The 15,615-nt window shown below is 32.9% G+C and overlaps 1 long non-coding RNA gene across 1 annotated transcript; it reads left to right on the top strand.

Annotated features, from left to right (window-relative positions):
* Window positions 1-14,161: 14,161 nt before the first annotated feature.
* Window positions 14,162-14,761, top strand: LOC127083516 (uncharacterized). The gene is made up of 2 exons (XR_007788453.1): window positions 14,162-14,253; window positions 14,546-14,761. It is a non-coding gene; the product is annotated as an uncharacterized LOC127083516 (long non-coding RNA).
* The last annotated feature ends 854 nt before the right edge of the window (window positions 14,762-15,615 follow it).

Here is a 15,615-nt window from a genome sequence, read left to right on the forward strand (position 1 = left end):
ATTTCATGCAAGATGTTTATGTTTCAGTCATTTTCATTTTTTCTCACTTAAACCATATCTTGTGATTGTATATATTGTGTGCTTGGGATTTTTTTCTATTTGTGGTTAGGACCTTAAAATACCTAATAACAATAAAAACTTCAAAAAATATGTTGGTGGACTGTTAGACTTGATCTGAACACTTAGACTTAGAGTAGGCAACTTCCCTATGCTTTAAGGACTTGGCCAATGCCACTATTTGAGACTGAGTTATCCTGGATTATGCCTTTCATCTGATGTAAAACTTGAGTGCCCTTGGTTCATATGTCACTTTGTCTCTATGCTTGATTGTTATACTAATATTATTGTTCATATCTGATGATTATTTTCTGAGAATTTGCCAAGGAATATTTTCATATGATACATTGGAAGACATAAAAGACTACTAGCTATTTGAGTGTTTGCTTGGATATTATGGCTATCTTTATTTGATGCCTTGTCCTTGATGATTAATTTCTTGGATATTTCTTATGCTTGTTGCTTTCTCAAAAGTCCAAAGCAAAATGGGTTTCTATCTGACATTCTTGTCTTGTGGATTGCATCCCATTGGTCAGATCTTTTCAACTCTTAACTTTTAATTTTTTTCTAGGGTAGTCCCTTCATATCCTCCCACTTATTTAATTTCAAAATCTCTCCATCTTTTCAAAACCTTCTTTGTTTGTGTTTTTCAACTTAGACATGTTTTAATAATTAGAAACTTTGGCCTTATACCATTGAATTTTCAAAAAAAAATCTTAAATCAAACTTGTGAATGAACTTAACCATATTGACTTTAATTTTAAAAAAAAGAAATAAAGAACTAACAACCCCATTCAAATATTTGGCCAACTTTTGTTAAAATCAATTCACCAACTTCTTTGAAATTTTTACCACGAACTACGGGGTTTTGATCTGAAATTCTGGTATCAGATATAAGATGTCGAAGGTAATGTCACGACACTAATATCTGAACAATACAAACAGGATAAAAGATAAAGAACAGTAATATAAGTGACACAAGCAATTGTTAACCTAGTTCGGTGCAAACTCACCTACGTCTGAGGGCTACCAAGCCAGGAAGGAAATCCACTAAACAGAATTAGTTCAAAGACTCTCAGTAAACAACTTCAAGTTACAGTCTTTTCACCTAATCTCTACCCGTGTGACTTCTATCTAAGAACTCTTAGATATGAGATCCTACTCACTCCCCCTCAATCACAACAGTGATGTAAAAACAAATATTACAATGAAAAGAAGACACTCTTCAAGAACACATACTTGATCTTGCTTAAAAGCTTCAACCAAGTAAACACACACTCATGCTTCAAAGCTTAGAGTGGACAAATTACAACTCCAAAATTAGTCCAATTCAATCATCTATGGATGAATGAATGGCTCACAATACACACGACCACACAAGACTAAAACCCTTATTCTCTCTCAATATTTCGTTCGTTATTTCTTGTGTATTAAAACCAGGTTTTCCATGCCCTTTATATAGAAGTGTTTGGCTGGGCTTGGACATCATAAAACCCTAAAACTATTTTCCATTCATATCTTCTCATGACATCTGATTATATCTCGTTGGAAAATAAGTCAATCTGGTTGTAATTACTGATTGAATGGCGCGTTCAATCATCTCATCAATCACACAGAGATTAGCATAAAAAATGAAATCACACAATACATAACATTTAGACTGAATGTTCTGTATACAGATGTCATGACATCGGGTCTGACATCTCAGTAAAATCCTGCACATTCACATTTTAAACACCCTGCAGGAACCTGTTATCTTATGTCAAGACAACACTTGTGACAACTTGTGAACACTCTAGGTTTTACCAAAATTACTGCCAACATATAGAACTAACAAACTCCCCCTTTGGCAAATTTTGGCTAAAACATACATCAGACCATTTGTTTCACAAGAGTATAATCACAGCATCAGATTTAGCTGCAGAAGTTATAAAACACACATTACTAGCTAAGATAGCAACTAGTAAACACATACTAAATGCGCATGCGCTTTTTCTCCTTCTCCCCCTCAATCTACTCAACAAAGACATCACCTTCAACATCACTTGTAACATACACCTCCTCATCTAACATCTCCTTCAACAACACCTGTGCTAAACAGATTATCTCCAACATACATCATCTTCAATATCATTTGTCATCTGTTTATAGCATATAACTACTTCTCCCCTTTTTTAGCCAAAAGAGACCAAAGAGACCTCTCACTGGAGGTTTGGGCTTCTATTTCCTTGGTATGTCCAACATTATCTCTATCTGCTTGCTCCAAGCTTACAATTAGAGCCTCCAAAGCTTCTTTCCTGGATTTAGCTACCCTTATCCCAGTATCCAATTCGTTACAAGTTTCTTTCAGTTTAGCAATAAGGCCACCTTTTGAGGCTGGATTCTTCAAAGCAGATGTCATGACAATGTCATTGACATGACTGCCTTCAAATAATTTGTAATGAACTGACAGAGGAGGTTTTCTTCTACTAGGAAGATCATTTGTGCTCAGAATTCCAGGTTGCTGGCTCAGGATTATCCCACAAATTATTGAGGGAAAAGCTATGGGCAGCTTCACTGCATTTGTAGAAGCATGTTTGACAATTTGTTCAAACATGAATCTACCATAATCAAACTTCAGCTTGGTTCCAACAGCATAGATGAACCTTCCAAGAGCATTTGAGATTGTAGAGATGTGATTGGTTGGGACCCAATTTGCTGACCCTATCTTGTGAAAAATAGCATATTTAACAGTTAGCTTTCCAGTAGGGAGATGCTTCTTGCTAGGCCACTCCTTGACCTGTCTTGCAGTTATTTCCCTATAGACCTTATTGTCTGTGGCTTCTAGTTCAAATGCACCTTCTGTTCCTCTTCCTAGAAACTTATTAATCACAATTGGAGAAAAATTGACACACTTCCCTCTTAGAAACACCTTACAAAAGTCTTTGTTGTTTTTATCAGCAATGTCCTTAGGGATGTTCACCACAAAGTCTTTCACCAGTCCTTCATAACACTGAGTTAAACCAGTAACAGTTTTCATTAGTCCAGCAGTTTTAATCAGGTCCATGACCTCTTTAACCTCCACAACATCCTTGCTCAGTTCTCTCTCCACAGCCACTCTCCTTTGGATTACAAACTTCTATTTTGCTGCTCCATCTTTAAGATGGAAGGAAATATTATCCAAGTGCACAACAACAACTTTTGCAGGGGATTTTCTAACAGTTGTCCTCTTGACAGGAGAGATGTCAGGGACATCTTCTTCAACATTTTCATCTGAGTCAGAACTTTCTCTTACTTTTCTCTTCTTCACCTCCACTTTGCTCCAAGACTTTGAGGGCCCTACAGCAGTAGCCTTCTTAGCAGTTTTGGATGTCATCATCTCAGCCACATACCTACCCTTTCTAGTCTTCATCCTCTTAGCCACACTAGGCTTCAAGTGATGAAGCAGGCTATCATCTTCATCATCCGAACTCCCATCTTCTAGGTCAATCACCTTCTTTGTAGAATCATGCTTCTTAGACTGTGAAGCATTGGCAGTAGGTGATGCCACAGATTTCTTACTAGACAAAGTTTGCCCTAAAGAGCATAATCCTTCAGCCGCTATATATTTTTCAGACCTAGAGGAATCATCCTCCTTCTCATTGTGAGGTCCAACCTCAGGAGAGGGGTCCCTTCTTGATAGAGGAGTAGAAACTCCCTTTACAGAGTGTCCTTCGTTGAGGATCCTCGTGACAAGATTTCTAATGACACGATCAGTGTGATGCATGTCGTCCTTAGAACTAGGAGTATAAGTAGAGATGGAGGGGATATTGGAACCGTTACCTTGAGTAGGGCATGCAGTGGAGGATGAACCAGGAGCGTCGCCTGGAATGACAGACAGGGGAATCACGTCCAAGATATCTTCATTAAGAAAGTCCATAAAGGGCGTTCTATCTTTGTGCACAGGTGTGGTAGTTTTAGAACCAGATGGTGAAGGATGTTGTGACCTCTTGTTGTTCTTGTGGAAAGGTTTCTATTGCCCTAGCAGAGAAGGTTGATGAAGTTGAAGGAAGGTGGGAATGGTTGAGTAGAGGTTGCGTGTGAAAAGGCTATAGATGAAAGTTCCAATACTAGGTGATGATTTACCATAAATGGGGCATTTTATTTTAAGTGGGCAGACAATACTTTTATTACCTTTTCCACTCCAAATTAATTTCTATAAATTCTCATAGATACAAATCCCTAATTTCCCTCTTAGACATTCAAATTGATTAGCATCCAAAGCCTTTGTAAATATATCAGCTAACTGCATTTCAGTAGCAACATGCTCCAGGGCTATGATTTTCTCTTCCACTATTTCTCTAATAAAATGATGACGAATATCAATATATTTTGTCCTACTGTGCTGAATAGGATTCTTAGAAATATTTATAGCACTCAGGTTGTCACAGTACAATGTCATGATATCTTGCGTGACATTGTATTCAGTCAGCATCTGTTTCATCCAAACCAGTTGAGAACAACTACTTCCAGCTGCTATGTATTCAGCTTCAGCAGTGGACAGAGACACACAATTTTGTTTCTTACTAAACCATGATATTAAGTTGTTACCCAAGAAGAAGCATCCTCCTGATGTGCTTTTCCTATCATCAGCACTTCCAACCCAATCAGCATCATAGTATCCAGTCAGCATAGATCCAGATCCACGAGTGTACAACATCCCATAGTCACTGGTGCCATTGACATATTTCAATATCCTTTTCACTTGGTTTATGTGACTGACTTTTGGTTCATCTTGATATCTAGCACAAACACCTACAACAAAAGCAATGTCAGGTCTGCTTGCTGTGAGATATAGCAGACTCCCTATCATGCTTCTGTAGAGACTTTGATCTACACTAACACCATTTTCATCTTTAGAGACTTTCAGATGAGTAGGAGCAGGTGTCCTTTTATGACTTACATTCTCCATGCCAAACTTCTTAACAATGTTTTTGGCATATTTGCTTTGAGATAGAAAAATAGAATCTTCCAACTGCTTGACTTGTAGCCCAAGAAAATAGGTCAGCTCTCCAACAAGGCTCATTTCAAATTCAGACTGCATTTGTTTAACAAAATGTTCGACCATCTGATCTAACATTCCACCAAACACAATATCATCCACATATATTTGAGCCACCATGAGTTTTCCTCCTTCATTCTTAACAAATAAGGTTTTATCAATGCCTCCCTTCCTGTATCCATTGTTAATGAGAAACACTGTGAGTCTATCATACCAAGCCCTAGGAGCTTTTTTCAAGCCATAGAGGGCTTTCCTCAACTTATACACATTCTTTGGAAGATTTGGATTTGTAAACCCTTTAGGTTGTTCAACATAAACTTCCTCATTTAAGTAACCATTCAAGAAGGCACTTTTTACATCCATTTGGAACAGTTTAAACTTCAGAATACATGTCACTCCAAGCAATAGTCTAATGGACTCAAGGCAAGCTACAGGGGCAAATGTTTCATTAAAATCAACTCCTTCAACTTAAGTGTATCCTTGTGCTACTAATCTTGATTTATTTTTAGTAACCACCCCTTGTTCATCAGATTTATTCTTGTAAACCCACTTTGTTCCAATAACATTTATTCCTTCAGGTCTTGGAACCAGTTACCATACTTCATTTCTCTTGAATTGGCCTAACTCTTCCTGCATGGCATTGATCCATAATTCATCAGTTAAGGCTTCCTTGACATTCCTAGGCTCAATATTGGACACAAAACAACCATGTGAGATCACTTCCCTTGATCTAGTTGTGACCCCTTTATTTGGGTCTCCTATAATGAGATCTTTGGGATGATCTTTCTGAATTCTGATGGAGGGTCCCTTATTAATTTTGTCAGCTTCAGGTTCAGCTTGAGTGAGTTCACTCTCATTACTTTTGTCTGGGAAATCAGCTGGGGCATCAGTTAGAGATGTCTCAACATCGTCTGTGACATCAGTCTGTTGATCATCAACCACAACATTGATAGATTCCATCATTACTTTCGTTCTGGAATTAAAGACTCTAAATGCTCTGCTGTTTGTTGAGTAGCCCAGAAATATTCCTTCATCACTCTTGGGATCCATCTTCCTTCTTTATTCACGATCAGTCAAGATATAACATTTACTACCAAACACATGGAAGTATTTGACAGTAGGTCTTCTTCCTTTCCAGACTTCATATAAGGTAGTAGGAGCCCTTTCTTCAAGGTTACTCTGTTGTGAACATAGCAGACTGTGTTCATAGCTTCAGCCCAGAAGTGGTAGGGCAATTTCTTAACATGAATCATAGCTCTGGAAGATTCTTGGAGAGTTCTATTTTTCCTTTCTACCACACCATTTTGCTGAGGGGTAATGGGAGATGAGAACTCATGACTAATTCCTTTAGATGCACAAAATCCAGCAAATTTGTTGTTCTCAAATCTTTCCCATGATCACTTCTGATCCTAATAACCTGACTTTCTTTTTCTCTTTGAAGTCTTAGGCAAAGATCTTTGAATACCTCAAATACATTAGATTTTTCCCTTATAAAATTGACCCAGGTGTATCTGGAAAAGTCATCCACCACCACATATGCGTACTTTTTCCCACCAAGACTTTCCACCTGCATAGGTCCCATCAAGTCCATGTGGAGAAGTTCCAGCACTCTAGAAGTGGTGTCGTGTCTGAGCTTCTGATGTGACATCTTTGTTTGTTTTTCAATCTGACACTCTCCATAAACTCTTCCTTCATCAATCTTTAAGTTTGGGATTCCTCTGACAGCTTCAACATATATAATCCTCTTCATTCCTTTAAGATACAGATGGGCCAATTTTTGATGCCATATCTTTATTGAGAACTCCACATATAGCAGTTGTCCTTAGACCTGACTCCTTTCATGATCATTTCATTTTCTTTATTAGTAATCAGACATTCAGTTTTTGTGAAGTTTACAGTTAGACCTTGGTCACATAGTTGACTGATGCTGATTAGGTTTGCAATCAGTCCTTTAACAAGTAGGACATTGTCAAGGTTAGGGACTCCAGGGCAGTTTAGCTTTCCAATCCCCTTTATTTCACCCTTTGCTCCATCACCAAAGGTTACATAGCTGGTGGCATGAGGATGAAGGTCAATTAGTAGGTTTTTGCTTCCAGTCATGTGTCTGGAGCATCCACTATCAAAATACCAGTCTTCTTTGGCTGAAACTCTGAAGAAAGTGTGAGCTATCAGGTTAGTAACACCAGTCCTAGGAACCCATTGTTTTCTGTTGACAGGGATGTGATGTTTGGGTCTAGGTTGATGATGAGAAGGACTAGGATAGCCATACAACTTATAGCATAATGGTTTTATATGGCCAAATATTCCACAATAATGACATCTCCATCTTTGGTGTTTTCCTTTATGTTGTCTTCCCTTATGATGTTGTGACATTTTTGGTTTGCTACCAGTGTGACTACACTCATGTTTGGATTCATTGAACCCAAGGCCAGACTTGTCTCCTGCCATTTTTCCAGTCTGGAGAATTTTGTCTAAGGTGTCAGATCCATTGTTTAGCATTTTGACATACTTTGTCATCTCATCCAATTTGGAGTTCAAGAACATTGCTTCAGTCTTCAACTTAGAGATGGTTTCCAAGTGTTCTGTCTTCTCATTCTCCAGTTGTGTTATCAATTTCTTCTGACTTTCCACTTGTTGACACACTTCTTCACTTCTGTGACACAACTTTCTGTAGGTAGTGGCTAACTCATCAAAGGTTACTTCATCATCACTTGAGTCTTCATCAGAACCCCATTTTCCAGTCAAGACAATCACAAGATTTGCAGACTCTCCTTCTATTTCACTTTCATCAGACCAAGTAGCAGCAAGACTCTTCTTCTGTTTCTTGAGGTAGGTCCCACATTCAACTCTAATGCGTCCATACCCATCACATTCATGGCACTGAAATCCTTTTCCTTCTTTGGACTTTTCATCAGATCTTGTTCTTCTTCCAGCATTATTGGACCTACTGATGTCAAATGAGATGTTCTTGACATTAGACTTAGACCTTACATCCATCTTTTTCAGAAGTTTGTTGAACTGTCTTCCCAGTAGTGCTACATCATTTGCCAGATCTTCATCAAAGCGAAACTAGTTCTAGGAAGGGTCCGTAGAGTTATGGATCTTTTTATGAACCAACATCATATGGCAGGCTAGCCATCTTACAACGAGATCCACAAAGAGGTCTACTCTAAAGGAAGTATTCATGCTAGCCATGCAATGTGTGCACCTTGGGAGCTAACGCTACATAACTACCATTCTAACCTATGTGTTTTTCTCTTCTTTTTTTCAAAGCTCGGGTGTAGAGATTTACTCAAGATGTCATCCCAAGATCCACAGATAAGCATGAAAAGAAGCATATATAATGAAAAGAGAAAGCATAAAGAGAAAAAAAATAAGTTAATCCAATATTTATTGTAAAGTTAACTAAATTAGGCTTGACTCTCTCTTGCTGGAGCAATTAAAATTCCCATCAGATTCTCCAGTTGTCGCATCTCGAAAAATACGACCTCACAAGCATTCGTGCGCTCGCGAAAATGATTGAACAAAGTCACCACAAAAATTTATTTATTCCAAAGAAGGAAAGGGAAAATATTGATAAAACCCTTAAAAGAAAGACAAAATGTTCGTCGCAACCAAATTCGGGTTCTGGGAGTCGATTATGCGAGGGGAAGGTATTAGCAGCCCTTGCATCTATTGTACTTAACGAGAACCTTTTAGTTAAATTTGCGATTAAATATCAACGTATGTTAATTTTTTTCTTAGAGTGATTCAAAGTTCAAAAGGAAAATAAAAATGGGCCGCAAAAAGGTTTTTATTAGGGTATTTGCCGAGATTGCAGGTCTCACTCCTACGTATCCTCAGGTACAATGAGGAATTCAAAGTTATGTAGTTCTTCATAGAAAACTATGTATTTGATGGTTGACAGATGGTAGGACAAAATTGGTATATGACAGTCAGTTATAAGTCGATTTTCAAGGTTAAGGAAGGAATCAAAGGGGTGATGTTGAAGCAATTTAAGGCAAGGTTGGCTGCTAGGGGGTTCACTCAAAAAGAAGGTGTCGACTTCAATGACGTGTTCTCACTTGTTGTAAAGCACAAATCCATTAGAATGTTGTCAACCATGGTGGAAAAGTTCGAACTAGAAATTGAACATATGGATGTGAAGACAATCTTCCCGTATGGTGATCTAGATGAAACAATCCTGATGAGGCAACTTGAAGGGTATGCAGAAAGGGGAAAAGAAGATTATGTGTGCAAGATGAATAGGTCATTATATGGCCTAAAACAATCTCCTCAACAATGGAATAGGAGATTCAACAAGTTCATGACATACATAGGTTTCACGAGGAGCCAGTTCGACCACTGGGTTTACCTCAGATTTCGACATGGAAATTCACTTGTTATTTTGTTGTCGTGTGTGGATTATATCCTCATAGCAAGCAACAGTGTTAAATATGTTTTGAAGGTGAAGGTTGAACTCGATAAGGAGTTCGACATGAAGGATCTGGGAGCTGCCTCCAGGATTCTTGGGATTGACATCTATGGAGATAAAAAGTAGTCAAGATTATGATTATCTCAAGAGACATACCTACTGAAGATTCTCGACATGTTTGGTATGTTGAATTCAAATTCTGTTGTAACACCGACTAATCCTCAATTCAAGTTGAGTTCGACTCAAAGTCCTAGTACTGAAGTCTAAAGATCATATATGAATAGAATTCCATATGCTAGTATAGTAGGTTCTTTGATGTATGTTATGGCTTGCACGAGGCCATACATAGCATACACAGTGAGTCTTGTAAGAAAGTACATGGTCAACCCTGGGAAGACACATTGGCAAGCATTAAAGTGGATTCTAATGTACATAAATGGGTCTCTGAGCAGAGTCATGATTTATGGTGGAGCCTGTGGTGATAATAGCAAAGCAGAAATCGTAGGCTTTGTCGACTCTGATTATGCAAATTGTATGGATTCTAAAAAATCTATTCTTAAATCTAAGATATCTAAAAATATATATTATCATGCAATTTAAAATCATTTTTTTTATTAATAGTTGCTAAAAGTTGTAATATTCCACCAAAAATAATATTTTTTGACCAAAAGTATTAAATTATATTAATTTTTAACATATTCTTAATATGTTTAAGTTATTCCATTTTTACACATATTCTTTATAAAGAAATATATGGGAAAAATATCCTAAGAATAAAATATTTATAAAGAATGTTTGCTATGCGATTATTTTGTTGGACTATATTCTTGTCAAATGTTAAAGTATATAAAAATATTTAACATAAGGATTTTATTAAATTGTTGTGTTTTTTTAAAATATTAATTAATTTTTAATTGTGATTCTATGCGTAGCTTCCATTTTAACTCTAGGTAACAATATTATTTATTCAATATTTTTTTTTTATAAAACCATTTATAATATATCCATTCTTGTAAAATAATTATTGAAATAAAAATTATGAACAAGTTGTTCGACATGCATAAACTTTTGTAAATAATATTAGACATTGAAAATAGTATTGAATCCTAATTAAGTGAATTAGGAATTTGTATTTGTGTTTTTTTGTAAATTTTGTTTTCTGTGTTTTTCATTCTTTAGATCCATTTTTTATTTTAATTGTTCCTACCATTGAAGGGAATGTTGCATTTTAATTTACTGATAAGTTTTTAAAAAATATCCATATCTGATTTATATTCATATATAGATTCAAAATTTATCTAAATTTTTGATAATATTATATTGACTTTAGGAGAAGCAATACAATGGTCGAGGTATTGCGTTGGCAGAGCGTCATGTCCAGATACCAACGAATAATGTATGAATTTTTGTGTGTTTATGAGATATCCTCAGGGTCAAGGCAAGTGTCACGAGCAACTTTGTTGTTGTGATTGATATCTTTATTGTGATTGATATCTTTATTTTTAAGTTGATAAGTTTATGGGATATTTTTACATAAATTTTACATCAAATGCAATTCAAAAACCACATCTCTCCTCATATTTTACTCATAGCATTCTCAATTATAGTTATCAGTTAAATATATGATATCTCTATAATATTAGCGAAATTCGATTTATCCATAAAAAAAATTGGATCCCCCATTGAAATGTTAAAATTATGTATTTTTTGTCCCCTAAACACAAATATTACCCCTATAATTTCTTTTACCCCGCAAATTGTATGTTTATAAGAGAAATAAAAAAAAATATTACAGGGGAATCCAAAAAATTTATATTATAGCATTAAAGCGAAATTCACGTACATTGAAGTGGGTGTCATATATTTATAGATGAGATAATTTCATAGTATCTATGGAAAATACCATTCTAAATATATATATATATATATATATATATATATATATATATATATATATATATATATATATATATATATATATATATGCGCGCGTGTGTGTGAGGAAAGGTAATTATATAATATCTCTGTAATATTAACGGAATTTGGTTTATCCATGAAAAAAATTATGTATTTTTTGTTCCCTAAGCACAAAATTACCCCTATAATTTTTTTTACCCCGCAAATTGTATGTTTATAAGAGAAATAAAAAAAATATTATAGGGGAATTCAAAAAATCTATATTATAATATTAAAGCAAAGTTCACATATATTGAAGTGGGTGTCATATATTTAACCTATTAATTATCAATAAATTAGTGTCTGTTTGTATTTGTGAAAATAGATGAGATAATTTCATAGTATCTATGGAAAAAACCATTCTAAATTAATATATATATATATATATATATATATATATATATATATATATATATATATATATATATATATATATATATAGTGCGCGTCCGCGCTCGCGTGTATGTGTGTGTATGAGGAGGGGGAGGTGGGGAGAGAGACATAGACACGCGTTAAATGCATACTTAATCAGGTATAATCATGTAACACCTCATATACATATATATATATATATATATATATATATATATATATATATATATATATATATATATATATATATATATATATATATATATATAATCAGATATAATCGTGTAACATTTTATTTTTTGAGATGCGACAATCTAATAAGTGTTGTATTTCCAAGGTCCTACTACCGGATTAAGTGTTGGGAAGAATGTAACAAGACTACTATCAGGCTTAATTCATCTCAGACAAAGTGTACTACTCCAAGAAAGGAGAAAACATAACTTATGAGTGTTAGTCTATGAATGTTATAGGTTTATGAATGTTAACGTTGTTATTCATAACTATGAATGGTGTTAATGAATGTTGTTGAACATATTGGGTATGTTTTTTAATTATGAATTTTGTATCATTATGAATGTTAGTGGATGCACTTTCTAAATTGATAAAAAAAATATGTACTCAGTTTCTAATGCAGAATTTGAATAAAAGTTTTGTAATTGGTACAAAACATGTACATAGTTTTGACCTAAAATACACATTTTCTAACGAGATTTCACATCGGTGGAATATTTGCCAGAGTGTAATTTTTAAAATTTGAAAGAATAATAAAGGAGATATTTCCTCGGCATGTTGACATATAAGAAAATATTTTTCGTTTTTGCGTCAATGTACGAATAAGAAAATATATTCAACTATCCCCTAGGTTGACACATGGACCGATAAGAAAAAGGTCTAATGAATTGAATTGATCTGAAAAATAATTTATCCGATATATGTTTTAAATTGTATTTTTTTCTCAAGTGAAAATAAATTAAATTTATACCATTTTTGGTCAAAATCACTTTCCTCTTTTTATTAAAATGTATAGAATAATGTAAATCTAAAATATCTAAAATTATATATTATCTTGCAATTTAAAATCATTTTTTATTAATATTTGGAAAAAAAGTTGTAATATTCCACCAAAAATAATATTTTTTGACCAAAAGTATTAAATTACATTAATTTTTAACATATTCTTAATATGTTTAATTTATTTAATTTTTACACATATTCTTTATAAAGTAATATATGAGAAAAATCTCCCAAGAATAAAATATTTATAAATAATGTTTGCTATACTTTTTTTGTTGGACTATATTCTTATTAAAGGTTAAAGTATATAAAAATATTTAACACAAGGATTTTTATTAGATTGTTGTGTTTCTTTTTAAAATATTAATTAATTTTTAACATATTATTTTTTAATTATAATCACTTTCTTACATTTTGCATTATTAAGGTGGGTGAGGTAACTATATGTGTTGATATGTGTTATATCTTTTATTGAAAAAATAATAATTTTTTAAATTTATTGAATAATTAATATATTTGATCAATTTATAGATTAATTATATTGAATAAATTATTCAATAAAACTAAAAAATAAATTATCTAAAAACATTGATAATTAATATACGATTTTTTTTGTTGGACTATATTCTTATCAAATGTTAAAGTATATAAAAATATTTAACACAACGATTTTTATTAGATTGTTGTGTTTCTTTTTAAAATATTAATTAATTTTTAACATATAATTTTTTAATTATAATCACTTTCTTACATTTTGCATTATTAAGGTGGGTGAGGTAACTATATGCCTTGATATGTGTTATATCTCCGTTCTTTTATTTAAAAATAATAATTTTTTAAATTCATTGAGTAATTAATATATTTGATCAATTTATAGATTAAATATATTGAACAAATTATCCAATAAAACTACAAAATAAATTATCTAAAAACGAACATAGATAGTAATTAATATATGTTCGGCTAGAATCCAGGTGCTACCAACATTTTTTATTTATTTTTAATTTTCATAAATTACTATAGTAAGCTAAAATTATTGATATTTAAAAATTAACTTAAAAATATATTTTTTATTAAAATGTAAAACAAACACAATTATTATAATAATTTTGTAAAATATTACTTTCTCTAATTCTATTTATAAAAGAGAAGATATTTTTAATTTTATTAACTAATTAATATATTTGATGTAGAGTAATATCAGAAATTATTTTAGTTGTCTCATATATTTAATTTATTATGGTCAAACACAATTATTATAATTATTTCCTTAAGAAACTTTATAAATATCTTCTTGTAGGCATTGTTTATTCATTCACTCTTGTAGGCATTGTTTGTTCATTCACCTTTCAAGAAACCGTCGTCATCTGTGTGCATTTTTTCATTGCAATTCTATGCGTAGCTTCCATTTTAACTCAAGGTAACAATATTACTTATTCAATATCTATTTTTTCATATATTTTTTTATAAAATCATATATAATATATTCATTCTTGCAAAAAAAAAATTATTGAAATAAAAATTATGAACAAGTTGTTCGACATGCATAAGCTTTTGTAAATAATATTAGACCAACTGAAATAATATTGAATCCTAATTAAGTGAATTAGCAATTAGAATTTATAATTTTTTTAAATTTTGTTTTCTCTGTTTTTCATTCTTTAGATTCCATTTTGTTTTCTAAATTTTTGATAATATTATATTCATTTTAGGAGAAACAAGATATTACGTTGGCAAAGCGTCATGTCCAGATATCAATGAAGAATAAATGAATTTTTGTGTGTTTTTGGGATATCCTAAGGGTCAAGGCAATTGTCACTTGCAACTTTGTTGTTGCGATTAATATATGTTGCTTCTCAAAAAATATGTAAACACACCGTCTTTATGACGAGTGGAATAATAAATTTGTCGATTTCAATTTTAAATAATATGTTTTGACAAAATTTTATAATCACATTGATTTTTTGAATTATTTGAGTTTTAAGTTTAATAATTTAATAGATTTTTAAGTTGAAAAGTTTATGGGATATTTTTACATAAGTTTTACCTCAATTGCAATTCAAAAACCACATCTCTCCTCATATTTCACTTGTAGCATTTTCAATTAGTTATGAGTTAAATATAAGATACACCTGTAATATTAGCGAAATTCAATTTATCTCCGTAAAAAAAATCTTTTGGATCCCCTATTAAAATGTTAAAATTATGTATCTTTTGTCGCTTAAGGAAAAAAGTTACCCCTGTAATTTATTTTTGTTTACCCCACATTATATGTTTAGGAGAGAAACAAGTAATCTTTCGTATATTTAACCCATTAATTATTAATAGATTGGTGTGTGTTTGTATTTGTGAAAATGTATGGGATAATTCCATGGTATCTATGGAAAATACCTTTATATATATATATATATATATATATATATATATGCGTGCGCGTGCGTGCATATGTGTGTGTTTGTGCTTGTGTGTGATTGAAGTATATGTTAATGATATGATTGCCAAATCAAGTGAAGAAGAAGAACATGTTGAGCATTTTTTGAAGTTATTCAAGTGTTTGAGGTAATATAAACTCCGCCTGAATCCCAATAAGTGTATTTTTGGTGTTCGTTCTGGTAAGTTGTTGGGATTTATTATCAGCGAGAAGGGTATTGAAGTTGATCATGCCAAGGTCAAAGCAATACAAGAGATGCCTGCACCCAAAACTGAGAAACAAGTCAGAGGTTTTCTCGGCCGCTTTAATTATATCTCAAGATTTATATCGCATATGGCTGCCACGTGTGCG

This window comes from Lathyrus oleraceus, chromosome 5 (genome assembly GCF_024323335.1).
Source record: "Lathyrus oleraceus cultivar Zhongwan6 chromosome 5, CAAS_Psat_ZW6_1.0, whole genome shotgun sequence".
NCBI lineage: Eukaryota > Viridiplantae > Streptophyta > Magnoliopsida > Fabales > Fabaceae > Lathyrus > Lathyrus oleraceus.